Here is a 17,149-nt window from a genome sequence, read left to right as displayed (position 1 = left end):
ACACGGAGAATCCATTAACGGATTTCTGCTGGACTTGGCAGTTTAAGCCGTACCGATTAAAATCCCGTTAAACTACTATCTCTCTCCTCTATATCGAAGGTCAGGGGTGCGCATGTGCGTGTAACCGTAACCCTCGGGTTTTGGGTTCGCTGGTGGAATAAGATTTCGGTAAGTTCACAAGTTTTTTTTTATACGTGCATGACAAAGTGGCTCTACTGCACCTGATGGTAAGTGAAGTAGGGTCCAATTCGACTAACGAGAGATGATTACCCCTTGACGGTCGACACAATTATGCCGGCCTGTTGGAACTGGATATTCCTGAATTCCGGAACGCGACTTACGCGGGCCACTATGGCGCGTTTTAATACCTTGTAGTCGCTATGCGGGCGGATATAAAATATATCCTACCACGAGCAATTGTAAAGGCGTACATGGAACACTGGATGCCAGCCTATAAAAGCCACCTTAGCTTTAAATTACAAAGCACTACGCGGCAGCACTACACACGTCAGACATAAGATGTCTCATAATGCCCAGTTATTACACTGACTGTGGTCCTTCAAGCCGGACAAGTCTCCACACTGTTGTTTGGCGGTAGAAATAGACATTGGTACCCTGGCCTCAGGTATACGACACGATCATAACCGACTGATCCAGGGCAAGTTAGAATTGTATGTAAAAAGAACTACACAATGTCACGCCTATGTAAATGTTATGGACAAAATGATTGGACACGAATCGCTTTCGTCACGGAGTTTATTAGTAGCACTGATACTTCGTGTGAACCTCCTTACTGTATGAGTATGGTTGTATTACATTCTATTTATTGTATTTATTTTCTTAAATATTTATTAATATATGTTTGGGAAGGTGTTTGAAAGTTATTCTTATTAATTTATCTTTGGAAAATTCACAAAGATTCTGCGAAATTACATTTAAAAATATTCACATTAAATTAATACAACAAACGAAATTGTACTACTTAAATAATGTATTTCAATTTGTAGTGTCTTCAAGTAATGTCGGCTTCTGTACTGAAAAACGGCTTTCAAATTAAAATTGTTTATTAAAAATTACACAATAATAAATAATATCACTAATATCGTTTTAAATACTGAAATTACTTGGGGAAGCTAAATTAGGATAAGCCTGTATCTACGGAACTGAACAGTGCTTGCACAAGTCTAAAAACTACTAGTTTAAAGGGAAGCAAATGACCACCTCGTTACGTCATTTAAAAATGTAGACGCACAAATCAAGCCTATCTACTGACGGGGCACAGTAACACCGCCTCTTTAAGTTCCCAGCAATTACTCATGGCCGTGGGAAAGCCGTTCTGTAGTGTTGCCAGCTCACGTTTAGCAGAATGTTGGGAGTTAATTAATTTTTTCGGTTTCTCTTTTGCTGACTAAAGTGCTGGAATTTGGAATATACTTAGAGGAATTTTCAGTTTTCTAGGTGCCAAATTTTCTTTAATCAATGCTTTATCAAGGGCTTACACTATATATTATAAATCGGTAAAAGATTATACGTATAGGAGCAATTATTATCTTCAAAAGGATCTGGAAGGAAGCTTGTCGGAAAGAAACATTAATAGCATTTTTGGAAACATATGTTCAAAACCTACAATGTCACAAATAAATTTTACAATATCCAAAACCATGTTCAAATTGTTAACTCTCTAACAGTGGCTCAAAGGGTCCTTATAACCCAATTCCTACCGGCTTCCCTTTATGAAGAATTTATGTAGAATCTAATTATCATTAGAACGATTTGCAGACCACATATATGCATAATTATTTTATAATTTTAATATAATTTTAATATATATTGTGTCAGGTTCTCTTTCAGAAAGAAAGAAAGAAACATTTTTTCGACACTATATTGGAACGCACACAAACATCTATAATAAGATACAATAAAAAAAAAAACAAAAATACATAGAGGATTCGGGCAACGTGCATCCCACGATACTGCCGAAAAACTGTTCTCTAAAATCTCATTCAAAGTGATCTATACAACAAATTTTCTGTCTAAATTACTAGCATCGTTAAAGTAAAAATCCCGATAAAAATATTTTTTCCAGCTCAGTGTTACCAGCCTTTCAAAATTCCCAATAAGCTGGCAATACTCAGCGTACCGTTCGCGCCTCTCGGAAGCCACTTGAGCCAGTGACTTCGATAGTTTTTGCCGGTTTACTGTTATATTGAGTTTATTGGACGACTGTGTTTACTTTTTATCCGTCCTGTTGAACTACTTCGAGTAGAGCTGATGAAACAAATGGGGTATATTTAAACCTTTCCTATACGAAATGATTTATTATGTTTAGTCCCCGCCGTGACCATGAAGGCTGCAAAGTCTTCGAAACGTCGGGAGAAAATAAAATACTAAAACCGCGATAGGATCCGAAAATTAGTTTACTTTGCTATACGATTTATAAGTTACAGATTTACAATCTTATAAAAATTTCGCAAAGCTACGCTTAGTTAAAACACAAATATACTCGATCAGCTGTAGGTAAAACCCGCCATCTTGCCTATTACTAAAGTTTAAATTAGGAACCGGTGATGTTTTTGACAGCTATTTAAGCAATTTTTAACCACCTCTTAACGCTAAAACAAGTTTATAAGTAAGCCTTGATGTTAGAAACAACTTAATGCAGTTGACAAAATATGTGCGTATAAATTATTTAGGAAACTAATACGTAATCACTTCATATTTAGTGTGGATGTATGTATTTTAAGTCTGGTATTCCACACTAGGCCAGCGTGGTGGGCTTAGGCCTAATTCCTCTTAGTAGTAGAGGCCAGTGGCCAACTTAGGGACAGTATATAATACAGGGCTTGGTATTATTATGTATTATTTTTGTATTTATTGTAATTTAAAGGTATAAAACTTATTTTAGTATATTTTTATCCCAAAAACAGACTTTAACATGGGTGGAGCTGATTACATGGATTCATGGATGATTTTTGGCATAATGTATGGTTTCTTTTAGTAATATAAAAATAACCCTGTATACATGCAGAAAACATTTTATACCCCTTTTCAAGCACGTTGCGCGCACGTAGCAGTGCGATATTTTATATAGTTAAAGTTTAATATAATAAAAGAGTGTAGAAAAATAAAAAAGAAATATGTTACGTATTATAATGAATGAAACAAATTACAAACACATTAAATTCGACGGTCGAATTCCGACCATTGGGCGACCGCTAGTAAACTTAAAACCAGGAAAATACTAATATGATATATGCGCGAACAATGTTCTAAACAATTCCCCAACCAAGTAGCGTCAATTGGCGCAGACGCAGGATCAATTCGATCAATTGGCATTAAAGTGATTTTTTGCCTCCACGCACAATCGTACCATGTCATATGACATGTTTTGATGACCATCGTTTGCATACGTTACATACATCACGCTTTTTCCTCTTTAAGGGTAGGCAGTGTAACACACATTTCACGAGCTATGTTAAGTCTCATGAAATATGGGGAGACTGTTGCCCATATCGGGATTGACACTAAGGCCCATTATAATAGAAGCAACTCAATTTAATGCGACGATGGCCTAGGTGGTTGTGGAACGGACTGCCGAGACGAATGTCCGCAGGTTCAAAACCCAAGGGCACACACCTCTATCTTTCTACAATCATGTGCGTATTATTTGTGATTTATCGCTTGCTTGACGGTGAAGGAAAACATCATGCGGAAACCTGCATATCTGAGAAGTCCTCTATAATAATTTCGAGGATTTGTGAAGTCTACCAATCCGCACTAGGCCAGCGTGGTGGACTAAGGCCTTATACCTCTCGATAGTAGAGGACGTCCGTGCCCAGAGATGGCACCGTGCCCCCGTAGTATGCAGGGCGAAATTAGGGCACCAACTTTTCGCCAAGTGTGTTCCGTCCCATGTTGTGATAGGGGACGAGATAATCGCCATATCGGCCACAAATTCCAGACTCCGGGCTGTTACTTAATAGAAAAACCCAAATATCACTTTGCTTGACCCAGGATTCGAACCCAAGACCTCAGCATGCTGTCGTACCGCCCATGCAGTACAGCTACGCCACCGAGTCATGTTATAACGCATTAAAATTAAATTGGGATAATAATACCGTGTAATCATAAAGTAAATATGTATAATATTATTGTTTTCATAACATACATTACGAATTACCGGCTGATGTTTACTTTTTGATAACGTTGCGTGTTTGTTGAGAGTTAGAACACTAGAGACGGAGAAATGCCCTTATGATAGTTACCATAAACAGCAGATCAAAGAACTATGATTGTAACGGGACGCATTTCGCGTTAAAATTTACGGTAAACCATGGTTAATAATAATATCAGCCCTGTATTATATACTGTCCTGCTGCTGGGCACGGGCCTCCTCTACTACTGAGAAGGATTAGGCCTTAGTCCACCAAGCTGGCCTAGTGCGGATTGGTAGACTTCACACACCTTCAAAATTCCTATAGAAAACTCAGGTATGCAGGTCTCTTCACGATGTTTTCCTTCACCGTTAAGCAAGCGATAATTCACAAAGAATACACACATAATTTTAGAAAAGTCAGAGGTGTGTGCCCTTGGGTTCTAATTTCTAAACCTGCAGACATTCGTCTCTGCAGTCCGTTCCACAACCAACTAGGCTATCGCCGCTTTTTCCAGTCATGGTTACATTGAAGTAAATATTAAAGAATAAGAACAGCGACCCTTGAGCGTATTTGGAAATAAAATTATGCAGAATTAAAAATATACAGAAAGAAAAGTTAATTGAAAAGGATTACTTACGGCTTAGCTTTTTTTTATGTGCACGACAAAGTGACCCCACACTTGGTGGTAAGTGGAATGGAGTCCAATAGAATGTCGACTGACGAGAGATGATCACCCCTCGGCAGTCGACACAATCATGCCGGTCTGTTGGAACCGGATATACACAGGCTGATCCCGAACGCGACATGGGTCACTATGGCGGGTTTAACCTTGTTTACGGTGGTAGCTATCCAAAACGAAACATGAAACGAACCCTAAACCACTTTTCCGAAATTTGCATAAGAGAACCATATCGTAAATTCAATTACTCATATGCGGTTTATTCTATATAGCGACCCGCCCCGGCTTCGCACGGGTGCAATGCTGATACTAAATACACTACAGAAAAACTGTGAACGTTGTATATAAAAACATAGCGGCCCGCTCTGGCTTCGCACGGGTATAACATAACAAAATAACAGTATTTCTCCACTATTTAATGGATGTTATTATACATATAAACCTTCCTCTTGAATCACTCTATCTATTAAAAAAAAACCGCATCAAAATCCGTTGCGTAGTTTTAAAGATTTAAGCATACAAAGGGACATAGGGACAGAGAAAGCGACTTTGATTTATACTATGTAGTGACTATTTCAAACCAACACAAACTGAAATACAATTAATTGGTAATAGATTAGCGTTATATTGATTGCGTTTATTATTCTAACAAATATATTTATGCAACTAATATTTGTTTGTTGATTGGCTTGTTGGAATCGAAAGTCCAAACCGTGATTGTAATTATAAAATTTAATATAACTTGAGCGCTGTTTAAGGGCCTATTCACACGGCGTATATTTAACGCGCCGACGACGTGTACATGACGCCCGTTAAACGATATTCAGACATTAAACCTTTGCACACGTTCATACATTTAGTGTATAGCGTGATGTGAAAGGAACCGAGCCTATCGCCATATCAAACACAATCCAGTCTCCAGGCCGATAATGAGCTGCAAACCCCGACCCGGTATTCGAACCCGGGACCTCAGAGACGTGTTGTACCCAACACGCAACACTACTCCGAAAAGACTCCGTCCGCATGACCCTTATCATTACACCTACATCTAATTTTGTTATAAAAAGTATTCCTAGGCTTATTTTATCTATCAAAACATAATGTCTAGTTAAGTAGGTCATATGTTGTTTACAATCACTGATAATGTAAATAATTTTTATCACTTATCGTACAATCTGTCTGTTACTTTGTTTTCTTATCTATTGTTTAGTATTAAGTAATAGAAGGGGGCCATTGTTTTATTAATCACAATCAATTATTACCTTTTCCTATTTAGTAAAAAAATAAATAATTACGCTATTTAAGCGTAAAGTGGTGGGCAGAGTTCTTAGATACAAGGCATGTTTGCCAAGCGACATTACAGGCAATATTTCCTATTCCTATACAATTTTACGTATATTTTCCATATCTTAATATGTACGCTTACTTTACTGCCAGATCTGATTATAATCGTATGCAGAAGCACATAACATTCAAATTAAAATACAAAAACCCATTAAAACACCTTTGGATTACCATGAATTCCGATGAAAATATGTCCTCTATACGCTAGGGTTGCCACAACTTCCTGAAGCCCAAGACATATTTAACTTGCGATGATTACTTGCTTACCTATGGAAAAACTCTTGGAGGATTTTTTTGTTCTAGTCAAATATGTATGTCTTGTGGTCGTAATCAGCATAATTGTGTCGACTGTCGAGAGGTAATCGTCTCTCGTCAGTCGACATTCCATTGGACCCCACTCCACTTACGATCAGGTGCAGTGCGGCCACTTTGCTATGCTTCTTTTAAAAAGAAAAGCTTGACAACCTTTTAATAACCTTCCATATTTTACTATTTGATTAGTTTCTGACTACCTTGCCGGCACTGTATTATAATACGACTGTCGCACCGACGTCTCGGGTTCGATCCCTGGTCGGTTAAAATGATAAAAGTATCTTTATCTTAGTACCAGCCAGAAGTTTGGAACTGTGACCGATAAATGGTTAGGCTCCCTCCATCACATAGATTCTGACAACTGTCAAAGTGCGGTATCGCTGTCCACCCTTGAAATAGAACAAGGCATGCGCATATGCACAGCTACAAACTGAAACGTATGGCAACCCTATGCGCATGCGCACGATTATTACCCAAATACGACCGCGACCGTACACTTAAATAAACATTGCATTGTTTTTAAACATGGGGTCAAAAACTGAAGCACAAGCGTCATAACCACAGGACCTGTATGTTCATTACTGAGTAAAAAGGTAATATGTTTCTATTGTGCACTAATCTTCTGCATACAAGGCTGATTACCGTGGAGATACGAAATATATATACTTCCATGCTAAGCTCAAAAGCAGTATCTCAAAAAATATCTTGATTTTTATATCGTCAGAGAGCTTAAAGAAATACCCAATCAATTTACCTAATTAACGGTATCTTGTTTAGAACTTGTTAAAAACAATCTTAAAAGAGTTTCTATCTCAGTTTTACATACAAAACTATAAAACTAAATTTACAAAGCTTCGATTATCTCGAAATAAGGTTCCTCTGACATAGCGCTTTTGCGCTTAGCACAGCATTATTGTAGATATGGTAACATTGACTTTCAGATGAACAACACCTCATTCTCCTCCGTGACCTAAAAGCTGCAGTCCGAAACGTCGAGAAAATTAAAATATAAAAAACCGCGATATAATCCGAAAAATAGTAATATTTCCTTTCTATAAACCGCAAAAACTAGTTTAATTTCGACGCCTATCATTCGTGTAAGCATAAGAGGAATTCACTCCCTAAACTCAAAGTATTTTGTCAACAGATCGTGCTACCATCAGGCGAGCGGGTAGTTCGTCTCGTATAAAACATAATTTCCTAGTTTATACAATACGAGATAATAATATGGTCCGACGTACAGCGTGAGATAATTTCGCTACTGTGATGTGGAACTGTACTTGTATTTCTTTGTGACATTCCGTTATGTTCCGATATGTTTATGAAGGGTGGCAGGCTCGTATCTGTATTAATTTTTGCCTGCGAATCCGCTCACGTGATAAAGTTCTTCCCGGCTAAAGTTTTCCGTTGTATAAGTGACGCTATATATTTTCCCCGGAGCCTATATTCTTCCCAAGGTCTCAAACTATCTCTATGCCAAATGTCATATAAATCCGTTGTGTAGTTTTTGAGTTTCACACGTTCGGACAGGCAGACAGAAGTGGCGGGGGAATATTTTTTCAATTCGAAAGCATCGTTCCTGAGATTAGCACGTTGAAGTAAATACACGACCTCTTCAGATTTTTATAATAGTTTAGATATATAAAAATGTTTGTTTATTTCCCTTGGTGATCGCATCACGCGTGAACGGATGGAATAATTGCGCAATTTTTATTTTGTGTTAATCATTGTCAGAAGTTTCTATGAAAAAAAATAATAATTAAGGAATTTGAGTCGATCATTAGAAAATTTAAGAAAACTTAACGACAATATTAATTTTACATAACTGTCAGTGATTGACAGAATGCGTGTATCAATAAAAACAATATGTCTTTAAATATTTGATTGGTTAAAGATTTATTTAAAGTAATTTGGGATTTCAATGCTATAAAAATTGGACTCAATACTGTATTGAAATAAGAAAGCTAATTGTGTAAGCTTGGGAAATTTAGAAGTGCGTTTGGTCTTACCCTTTCGAAGACAGGCGTGAACTTATGCTATATAATATAATATACCTCAAAATCCTTCATAATTTGTCTACTTTTTATATTTTAGATCGATACCATTTTTTTTTAATTCTGAACACAATTTTTTTTCTTTCGCAACACAAAGGCAAGGTGTTTAATCAGAAAATATGGCACGCAACCCATAAATGTTTTAATTGTCGATGATATGCCGTTTCAACTATTGCTACCATAAACAACTGCCATTATATTTTCTTACATGGCAATGCAATGCGGTTGGCACTTGGCAGATGTACGCTTGAAATGGCTGTATTTTTTAATTAGTTCCTTTATAAGTCTAATGTAAAAAGTAACAAAGGTTTCCGTTATTGTTATTTGAAATATGTCAACGTTCTTTTAATAATTCATTAAACTAAAAACATAACACTAAATAATCACATAAATTAGCGATTTCGTTTTTAAAATATACTGAGAATCACAAAAAATCACAACAAACCAATGACGTCACACATATCACTTAAATAGCCCGCATACACAATATTTTCATTGTTCAAAAATCAATGATCGATACGACCACATGCGCCCGCGTCTTCCGCGACACTGACTTGCGCGGGAAAATTATAAACATTGTGTGAAAGCGTCCGAGTGAAAGAGAAGGACATATGTTTGTTTATTCAACGTCGATTGTCCGTAATGTTTTGTACAGAGTTTGTAATACTGTGATTTGTTACCGCCGATTAATTTGTGTATGCGGGGACTGTGTCTCTGAGAGACAGTTTGCATAATTCTTTGCTAATAATTTCGTTTTTGACACTTCCATTTTGTCAAATTTAAAATCTCTTTTGATAAAGTATTTAGATAAGATTAAGGCTTATGTCGATTTCTACTTTTTATTGAAATTTCTTTTGTGTAAAGATTTCCTCATGTTTTCTTGACCTTTAAATTAGTATATACGTCACAGACTGGAATTAAACTCGATTCCTCAGTCCCGACAGCCTTTTCCACTACACTAACACCGTTTTTTTTTAATATTATGAATTACTAGAATTTCGAAACGCATTTCCATAAGGGTTGGTACCGGACAGATGGCTGCTAGTACGTCGAAACTTTTGCATGAATTAAAACAAGTTTTGCGTCTGCATTGTGCAAAACATGTTCTTTTACGTCACATATGGTCGTATTATAATGTGGGGAGATTTGATTTATTTTACATGAAATCCTATCAAGATTCCGTAAAACACCGTTTTTAAAGATTATGATATACTCAAATCGACTATTAAAGACACGTGAAATGTGATGGTTGTAAACAAAAAATTACATAGAGCCTTTATGGAGCCCAAGGAGCAGAGAGACGTGCAACCAGGGAACCAACTTTTAGCCATGTGCATTCAATCTTATGATGATATAGGTGGCGAGCTTATCGCTTATCGCCAAATCGGCCCCAAATTTTCGACTAATGGCTATCGCTTTGTCTGACTCGGGTTTCGAACGCAGAACCTCAGAGCCGTAGTCGTACCACATACCCAATACTACACAAAACTATGGCACCGAGGCAGCTGAGAAGTTAGAATCCCTCCATAATGGCGCGTTAATTGAAGACGGCTGATGTATTTTCAGTACCGCAAGCTATCATAAGACTAAGTCTCTTGATATAGCTACTTCCATCAGCATTATTCAGCTTCCACGTAAGAAAAAACAACCCCCATTTAAACTAGAGTTTACTTACCACATTTTAAATTTGGACTTACATTTTATTTCCCAACATTCAGGTGAGCATAGGATTTCAGCGCAAACTTCATGAAATGGTCAGCGCAAAACCCAACTAGTTTAAACAAGTAAAAAGAGCACATTGCAAACGAACTGTTTGAAACAAAAAGTATAAAACCAATCCTAAGGCTGCGTTCACAGCGATGCACCGATTCGAATAAAATGAAGCACACTGCAGCATACTTTGTGTGCTCGACAAACAGTCATTCCAAACGAAGTGATACGACTGTTTAACTGAAGCTACTCCACATGCCAAATGATATCGGGGGCACAACAATTCCCAATCAAAACCATTCTATAAGTGTTAACAAATGCTTGACTACTCTTGAAATAACGATGTAATACTTATTCTGAATCATGAACTTTATTCTTAATAACTAGATACAATAGATCTCTGCGTCGACTTATCGTGACGGATCCTCAATTTCAAATGAACACCCGTCCGTTGGCCGTTATCGACTGTCATCGTGTTGCCAGCTTACTTATTTCATTTTGCCTATTTGTTTTTTTTTAATTACAGTATTTTCCCAATAGAAGTAAATATGAATTCAGAATTATTGTAAAATGTGAAAATTGCCAACATAAGAGTAGCCAAGGCACTTAACTTCAGACATTAGAGTATTCTCCTGGGAAGACCACTTAGCTGGTATAATCCATTCGAAAAATTGCTCTTATGTTATATGCATGAGATCTAAAATATGCGATACGAACCAGTGTGAGGATAACCTTACCTTTTAGCAGCTTTAGTTACGTCACAAACCGCCAGTTGGCGAACCACCGCGTGCAAAATTTCATTTTCAATTTCATACGTGTAAACTTTTAAAAGAATTAAAAGCTTTCGTGTTTGCATACTAAATGGTCTCGTTTTGACGGGCTCGCGTCGGCTTAGTCGAATGGACGTGACAATTTTGTTTTTAATACATTTAGCATTTTTATTTATTTCCATGTTGGTTATACATTTACTATATCCGAAAGTTATAGTCCTCAAATTATCTGTGACTTATGACGCTTTTATTAATCAACCAATCAGCTGTTTTGCTGTTAATAAAACATATAATTTATTACGATTTACAAATTAATAACCTATTTTATGACTATTAGGTGCTTCATAATCTTTCTCCTAATCAGTATCTCCAAATTAGAAGTGAGCATACCTTGGAAGTGGCGCAAATTATGCCGGAATGCAGGATAACATTTTCCGAAACGGAAACCAGACACAACATATAAATATTATTATGCATAAATGCGGTCTGCAAATCATTTTAATGTTATATAGATCCTATATAAATTACGAAAGAAAAGCCGGCAGGAATCGGGTTATTTGGACTTTCGCCACGGCCTGACTGTTTAAATGTACACATTTGACTCGGCGGAAGGAGGTTTACCCCATGTATACCACAGCACCTTATCCAACCAAATATAAAACACATAACCTATATCCTCTCATCGGCGAACAAAATACATTCTCTATTTGATAACCCTTTAACCTTTCCTATACCTGCATTCGTTACTTATTAAACAAAAATACGCTACAGAATTTCAAAGATAATCCACTACGAGCGTGGCATAAATATTCAATGCGCGAACAAGAGCCAACCAACAGAAAATATCGTAAAAGATTCTTTTCATTTTAAAAAAGAATGAATAAATGTCCGTGAATGGATTCCTCCAACGGTGCCGCACTTAACCGGATCTTCACCCTCGCTCATTCAGTCCGACAGCCTTTAGCGGGTCATTGTCTCGTCATCTAAAAGGCGTTAAATACAGATAGATTTTGGAGAAAGAGAAATGTAGAAAACAGATGCATGCAATTTATGTTAGATTAACTCTGACGCTCATGTATAGCATACGATGTTAAAATATTATAGAACGAGAGGAGCAAGTCGTTTGGATTTTTAGTAGGCGACAAAACAGCCATTCCTACTTAAAACTTTGAATTAACAGCAGTGCACAACCGATCTTCGATTTGAGATTGCATATTATTTCCACCATCATCATCATCATCATCATCCACATAAAGTCGACTACTGAACATAGACCTCCCCTGAATATTTCCAGACGGACTTGTCGAAAGAGGCCTACATCTAACGTGTTCCTGCGACCTTTATCAAATCGTCTGTCCACCTTGTAGATGAACATCTAACGCTACGCTTGTCGGTACGTGGACTCCTTTCACAGTTCTCGAATGGAGTGAAGTTCCACAATACCTAGATGTTTTATCGGCTACCAGAATATAGACGTCAATTTGTTTACGGAATATGTTCACAAACTCTCATACTACATCATCCACAAATTACTGTTCAAAATACTTCGTATATTTTGGAAACTATGGTGAAATGTAAATACAGTCGTGAATATTTATCAGCCCGTGGATCCAACGCTTCAGATTGAAGGGCCATTGCGAGATGCTCCAATTATTGAATTTTTAATTAAATCCCGCATTTGCGTTGCCACTGTAGTGACTGGGTGATGAGGTTGAGTAAACTGCTGTTGAATGAGGTTTGATGAGGGAAATGAAGTTATTTTCACCTGATTATGAGGTTATGGTGTCAGTTAACCTCTGTCCTAGATAAAGGATTATAATATATAGTTTATTTGTTATTGATTGTATTTTGGATATAGGGGTTTCTTTTTGTTACTTTGAATGATGAGACGAGCTTGCCATTCGCTTAATGCCATACGACCGCCCATAAACAGTAGAAACACCATCGAACACATTGAATTACAAAGTATTGTTTTACTGCTCTCGCCATCCTAAGACATGAGATGTTAAGTCTTATTATTTCTAGTAGTTACCCTGGCTATAAATTACAATGCAATGAATATATATTTGTAATGTTTGCTAAGACCGTATATTCAAAAAATACGGTTTCTTTTATGAACATACGTAAACCCCGATTAAGCATGACAATGTGTATTAAATATTAATTGGTTTTTGTAGTCGTCTAAACATGATTGCGAGGTGAAACTCCGGTTGGTATTGTTTGCGCAGTATATAATTATAACGATGCTTACCCAGCACATGTTTTGTCTATATCGATTTGAGTACTTTGATGTTATATATTTCTGCGTAAAGGTAAAATAAGAACCTTATATAATTCGTAAGCATTATCAGGTGCCTGTAAAAACTAAGACAGAAGCAACATACGAAACAGAATGAAGCGACTCCTCATCGGAATGAAATGGGAGTAAATTTTAATCCAACAGAAATATATCCAGTTTACTTAGATAATCTTTGGCATGTTTACCATAAGTGACTTGTTATTGAGATGGATCTGCAAGCTGACTTGATATACAACCGTACTTGCCAAGTTAGCTCCTAATATAGGTAGAAACTTAGTCTAGATTTTTTGTTTAGTCTGCATTTGATGGAACACCTACCTGTTTCAGATATATCTGGGATAGATCTGACTTATATTATTGCTGTGTTTGTCCTTATAATTTATATGTCTATGTTATTTGAGTTATGAATGAAAAAATTCTGAGATTAAACGAAAGTATGATTATTTTTATTGGACTTCTCATTACAGTATACTATGGGTTATTACTATTGCTTACTTCAGCCAGTCAGCAATTAACGTGTGTAATAAAATGTTTAGTGCCCATCATCCGATATCAGAACATTTATCGACAGTTTTGCGTATTAGGTTTTGATATTCTATTACTACGTATTATATTATTAACTTCCATAGTTAATTAAATATTTTACTTATTGTCAACACTCACATAGGAAAAGGTTCAGTGAAAATAACAATTACTGTTATTATTGGCCAGATTATTACTTTTGTGTTTGCACAAATACGTTTACATTTAACCCCTGGTTTGATACGGCCGAATACAACAAATTGGAAATCTGGTACACCTGATTTAGATACTTGCTAAATACAGACGAATAGTTAATAACACCAGTGAGTAAACAGCTTATTAGGGTGTATTCATTACTCATAATTCATGGTCATATTTATTCGCCATTATATTCAGGGATTTACTCGCCATTATTCAAAGTTAGACCGCCTCTATGGTGTAGTTGTTATTGTACACGGTACCTTTTTCGCAACTTTAAAAATTACTCAGTTGCAGCTCGGAGTCAGGAAGTTGGCGGTGTGATACTATCGTGCCTCGGCATGTAAAGCCGTTGGTCCTGCGCCTGATCTCTCTTCGGTCATGCCGGATAGCTGTCTCTCTGGCCTATGAGAGTGAAGGAACAGAGAGTGCACCTGTATAATGCACACAGACTTGTGTACTATAATATCTCTTCCGTAGTTGGCTGACCTTCGTTAAGACTGGCCGCTGTAGCAGTATTCGGATAGGAAGGAAACAATTAAATCAATGGTGAAAATGAGGCATGATGAACAAACTGACTGTCATTCGTCACAACTATATATAACGCAGCGTAACTCACAAGTACACAAGGTAAAGTAGAGATAAGTATTCTTGGGCGTTATCTTGAAAACAAATAAGTTCAAAAAACTTTATGGAATCTCTCTCTTAAGCCCCATAATTAAAGGATCATTAAAAAACAATAAGCAAACAGTAGTCATAAAATTATGATATCTTATTACAAGTGCATAAAGTTCAAAATACCCATTGAAGAACTCGTATGTAGGTCAACGACATGAAAATGGAGTGGGATGCCCTATCTGGCAAACTACGATTACATCATAATTGGTGTGTAGATTAAATATGTGCAGAATGGACACTGCTTCTTATTATGCCTAATACCTAACATTAGCATAGCATAGTCATTTAACTTCATTTGAATAGATGACAATCAAGTTGATCAAACGTTACTGCTATACTTAACATTTTGTGTTTCAATAGATATTTTGACACAGAAAACCGGCAAAGAAGAAACCAGTAACCTATTTGCATTGCATCACCTTACAAATATACGAAATGATAAACAATTTCTCGGTATCAACTTGGGGTCTTATTGTCTATGACTGTAAACTCATAACACGCCGTGTTGGTTATCTTCGTGAAATTAGTGTGTAATGGTATATCAGCCCTGTATTATACTGTCCCACTGTTGGGCATGAGCCTCCTCTACTACTGAGAGGAATTAGGCCTTAGTCCACCACGCCAACTTAGTGCGGGTTGGTATTCATATACCTTCCAAATTATTAAGAAGAACTTCTCAGGTATGCAGGTTTCCTCACGATGTTTTCCTTCACTGTTAAAGCAAGCGGTAATTCAAAAAGAATACAAACGTAACTTTGAAAATTAGAGGTTCTTGATGGAATGATATTCAGTGTGCCAATTTCTATTGTCTTAAACGCGAGGTGCGTTACATGCTTGTTACACACTGTCAAAATGTTGTATGGCGTCGAAAATAAGGTTTGCAGGTCTGGAATTGTGACCTAGTCTAACATAGCTAGCAAAATGATGACGTAATACACCTCTACATATACTTAAAAAGAGTATAAGGCGTGATACCATCGATATACATATACGCTCTACGTACTAGATTTGGCGTTCCGAACATTCACTGTGTTCAACTGAATTTAACTATAATCCATTCAAACTGATTTTAGTGTTGTGTTAATATTTATGCTTGTGTCTATGTACGGAGTGGCGCTCATAATGTAAAAAATTAGTCTTAGAGCAAACCTGGATGTGAATCAAAAAAATAGAATATACGTCAATGCGTGATACAATGTTATGTTCATGGTTATAACCATCAAGTCACTCCGGATAAGCTCTCTTCGATATTTGCACAAACATCATAAAACTGTATTTGAATGGACATTTATTACATCACGTTTATGCGTTCTTAAAGTCAATATTACATGTTTGCTCAGGTCAAATAGAGCGTGTGTTCCAATTGACCCAATTATTTCCGCAATTTTAATATTAGGTAGATTAAGTATTAGTATTTTTCATATTTATAAGTAAGCTAGTATTTTTATAATTCTGTACACTTCCAAAAACTCAATTTCCTAACAAATTTATTCCACTTCAAAACTATCAAATAGATATTTTTCTAGCAAAACCCACACTCATTAACAATTTAATAGCAGTATCAAACTGGGAAACGCGAAAGCTAAATCAACACAAGTTTCTGAAACTTCCAGACTCGGCAAACAAGCTATGAGTGTAAAGTTTCACAATTATCTCGGATAAGAGTTTAATCTCATAAATGTCGAGCAATCACCAGCGCGATTTGGATCTCTACTTTCTAAATAAGTGGAACGTTACTTGGAAATGTATATCAATTATAACTGTATTTTGTATAAGAATAAATCTAAATGTCAATGTACAAGTATCTCAGGTAGTGTTGCCAGACGTCCCGTATTTTAAGCCAATTTTCAATTGTCCAGGCGGGACAGAGTCTATCCCGTAAATCGATCGATCTCCGATTGACAAATACCTACTCACGTACGCAACGTTCGCATTTTCGTATACATATCAATACGACTCGATTTTTAATAAATTTAACAAAAAGCGACTTAATACCTGTTTTTAATTACGATTATAATTTTTATATGTTAAAACTGGTCGATCCTTGGAAAAATATTTAAATTCAAAAATATCACAAAATAATTTTGTTTCTTATTTGTCCCGGGTTAAAAAATTCAAATCCCGTATTTTTTGTGCATTAGGACATTTGTCCCTTACAGGCTGAAAAAATCTGGCAACCCTAATCTCAGGTAATTTGTCGCGGCCCTAGGCAAACAATAAGTGATGCCTACACCCCCATTGTTGCAAGTTCCCATGGGGGGTCTGACAGGGACTCGTAGAACATTTCACCTCCTTTTCCTCTCCGCCCATCCTAGTATTTCCTCTTCCTTCCACACTCCTCTCCCAATTCTTCCCTCTCACTTTCCCCCTGGCCCCTGCAGTCGTTAAGCCGGGGGGAACCAGTATACCGTTCGCAGGTTCCTCCT

At 36.7% G+C, this 17,149-nt stretch overlaps 1 protein-coding gene across 3 annotated transcripts in view; it reads right to left on the bottom strand.

Moving 5' to 3' along the window:
- LOC115453285 (protein enabled) overlaps positions 1-17,149 on the bottom strand; it is a 100,967-nt gene that overhangs the window by 46,134 nt on the left and 37,684 nt on the right. The window contains exon 1 of one of the 3 annotated variants that reach the window (XM_037437963.1): positions 8,992-9,117. The exons of 1 other annotated variant lie outside the window; for it this stretch is intronic. The gene's annotated coding sequence lies outside the window, so the exon portion shown is untranslated. Of the gene's footprint in view, positions 1-8,754; positions 8,917-8,991; positions 9,118-17,149 lie in introns of those variants that run through there. One more of the 3 variants, XM_037437964.1, reaches the window with a different exon arrangement.

Source organism: Manduca sexta, chromosome 2 (assembly GCF_014839805.1).
Source record: "Manduca sexta isolate Smith_Timp_Sample1 chromosome 2, JHU_Msex_v1.0, whole genome shotgun sequence".
Classification (NCBI taxonomy): Eukaryota; Metazoa; Arthropoda; class Insecta; order Lepidoptera; family Sphingidae; genus Manduca; species Manduca sexta.
This window is presented reverse-complemented; position numbering and strand designations above follow the sequence as displayed.